The sequence below is a fragment of the Anomaloglossus baeobatrachus genome, unplaced genomic scaffold (assembly GCF_048569485.1).
Source record: "Anomaloglossus baeobatrachus isolate aAnoBae1 unplaced genomic scaffold, aAnoBae1.hap1 Scaffold_70, whole genome shotgun sequence".
Taxonomy (NCBI): Eukaryota; Metazoa; Chordata; class Amphibia; order Anura; family Aromobatidae; genus Anomaloglossus; species Anomaloglossus baeobatrachus.
This window is the reverse complement of record NW_027445074.1, coordinates 76,549-80,056: the sequence shown is the minus strand read 5'-3', so window position 1 is coordinate 80,056 and position 3,508 is coordinate 76,549.

Here is a 3,508-nt window from a genome sequence, read left to right as displayed (position 1 = left end):
TAAGGCATTTCGCGCATACATGAAATGAACACATTTTTCTCCAAAACTATAACAGATGCAAGCTTGTCCTGTTTGGTGGAGATGATATTTAATAAAATAAGTAGAAATCCACTAAAAGTTTTGTTTGGTTATCTTGCAATCCCGAGATAATCGTCTCCATGCTCCAAATCCATTTTAAAGCCATTTTTAAGGCATTTCGCGCATACATGAAATGAACACATTTTTCTCCAAAACTATAACAGATGCAAGCTTGTCCTGTTTGGTGGAGATGATATTTAATAAAATAAGTAGAAATCCACTAAAAGTTTTGTTTGGTTATCTTGCAATCCCGAGATAATCGTCTCCATGCTCCAAATCCATTTTAAAGCCATTTTTAAGGCATTTCGCGCATACATGAAATGAACACATTTTTCTCCAAAACTATAACAGATGCAAGCTTGTCCTGTTTGGTGGAGATGATATTTAATAAAATAAGTAGAAATCCACTAAAAGTTTTGTTTGGTTATCTTGCAATCCCGAGATAATCGTCTCCATGCTCCAAATCCATTTTAAAGCCATTTTTAAGGCATTTCGCGCATACATGAAATGAACACATTTTTCTCCAAAACTATAACAGATGCAAGCTTGTCCTGTTTGGTGGAGATGATATTTAATAAAATAAGTAGAAATCCACTAAAAGTTTTGTTTGGTTATCTTGCAATCCCGAGATAATCGTCTCCATGCTCCAAATCCATTTTAAAGCCATTTTTAAGGCATTTCGCGCATACATGAAATGAACACATTTTTCTCCAAAACTATAACAGATGCAAGCTTGTCCTGTTTGGTGGAGATGATATTTAATAAAATAAGTAGAAATCCACTAAAAGTTTTGTTTGGTTATCTTGCAATCCCGAGATAATCGTCTCCATGCTCCAAATCCATTTTAAAGCCATTTTTAAGGCATTTCGCGCATACATGAAATGAACACATTTTTCTCCAAAACTATAACAGATGCAAGCTTGTCCTGTTTGGTGGAGATGATATTTAATAAAATAAGTAGAAATCCACTAAAAGTTTTGTTTGGTTATCTTGCAATCCCGAGATAATCGTCTCCATGCTCCAAATCCATTTTAAAGCCATTTTTAAGGCATTTCGCGCATACATGAAATGAACACATTTTTCTCCAAAACTATAACAGATGCAAGCTTGTCCTGTTTGGTGGAGATGATATTTAATAAAATAAGTAGAAATCCACTAAAAGTTTTGTTTGGTTATCTTGCAATCCCGAGATAATCGTCTCCATGCTCCAAATCCATTTTAAAGCCATTTTTAAGGCATTTCGCGCATACATGAAATGAACACATTTTTCTCCAAAACTATAACAGATGCAAGCTTGTCCTGTTTGGTGGAGATGATATTTAATAAAATAAGTAGAAATCCACTAAAAGTTTTGTTTGGTTATCTTGCAATCCCGAGATAATCGTCTCCATGCTCCAAATCCATTTTAAAGCCATTTTTAAGGCATTTCGCGCATACATGAAATGAACACATTTTTCTCCAAAACTATAACAGATGCAAGCTTGTCCTGTTTGGTGGAGATGATATTTAATAAAATAAGTAGAAATCCACTAAAAGTTTTGTTTGGTTATCTTGCAATCCCGAGATAATCGTCTCCATGCTCCAAATCCATTTTAAAGCCATTTTTAAGGCATTTCGCGCATACATGAAATGAACACATTTTTCTCCAAAACTATAACAGATGCAAGCTTGTCCTGTTTGGTGGAGATGATATTTAATAAAATAAGTAGAAATCCACTAAAAGTTTTGTTTGGTTATCTTGCAATCCCGAGATAATCGTCTCCATGCTCCAAATCCATTTTAAAGCCATTTTTAAGGCATTTCGCGCATACATGAAATGAACACATTTTTCTCCAAAACTATAACAGATGCAAGCTTGTCCTGTTTGGTGGAGATGATATTTAATAAAATAAGTAGAAATCCACTAAAAGTTTTGTTTGGTTATCTTGCAATCCCGAGATAATCGTCTCCATGCTCCAAATCCATTTTAAAGCCATTTTTAAGGCATTTCGCGCATACATGAAATGAACACATTTTTCTCCAAAACTATAACAGATGCAAGCTTGTCCTGTTTGGTGGAGATGATATTTAATAAAATAAGTAGAAATCCACTAAAAGTTTTGTTTGGTTATCTTGCAATCCCGAGATAATCGTCTCCATGCTCCAAATCCATTTTAAAGCCATTTTTAAGGCATTTCGCGCATACATGAAATGAACACATTTTTCTCCAAAACTATAACAGATGCAAGCTTGTCCTGTTTGGTGGAGATGATATTTAATAAAATAAGTAGAAATCCACTAAAAGTTTTGTTTGGTTATCTTGCAATCCCGAGATAATCGTCTCCATGCTCCAAATCCATTTTAAAGCCATTTTTAAGGCATTTCGCGCATACATGAAATGAACACATTTTTCTCCAAAACTATAACAGATGCAAGCTTGTCCTGTTTGGTGGAGATGATATTTAATAAAATAAGTAGAAATCCACTAAAAGTTTTGTTTGGTTATCTTGCAATCCCGAGATAATCGTCTCCATGCTCCAAATCCATTTTAAAGCCATTTTTAAGGCATTTCGCGCATACATGAAATGAACACATTTTTCTCCAAAACTATAACAGATGCAAGCTTGTCCTGTTTGGTGGAGATGATATTTAATAAAATAAGTAGAAATCCACTAAAAGTTTTGTTTGGTTATCTTGCAATCCCGAGATAATCGTCTCCATGCTCCAAATCCATTTTAAAGCCATTTTTAAGGCATTTCGCGCATACATGAAATGAACACATTTTTCTCCAAAACTATAACAGATGCAAGCTTGTCCTGTTTGGTGGAGATGATATTTAATAAAATAAGTAGAAATCCACTAAAAGTTTTGTTTGGTTATCTTGCAATCCCGAGATAATCGTCTCCATGCTCCAAATCCATTTTAAAGCCATTTTTAAGGCATTTCGCGCATACATGAAATGAACACATTTTTCTCCAAAACTATAACAGATGCAAGCTTGTCCTGTTTGGTGGAGATGATATTTAATAAAATAAGTAGAAATCCACTAAAAGTTTTGTTTGGTTATCTTGCAATCCCGAGATAATCGTCTCCATGCTCCAAATCCATTTTAAAGCCATTTTTAAGGCATTTCGCGCATACATGAAATGAACACATTTTTCTCCAAAACTATAACAGATGCAAGCTTGTCCTGTTTGGTGGAGATGATATTTAATAAAATAAGTAGAAATCCACTAAAAGTTTTGTTTGGTTATCTTGCAATCCCGAGATAATCGTCTCCATGCTCCAAATCCATTTTAAAGCCATTTTTAAGGCATTTCGCGCATACATGAAATGAACACATTTTTCTCCAAAACTATAACAGATGCAAGCTTGTCCTGTTTGGTGGAGATGATATTTAATAAAATAAGTAGAAATCCACTAAAAGTTTTGTTTGGTTATCTTGCAATCC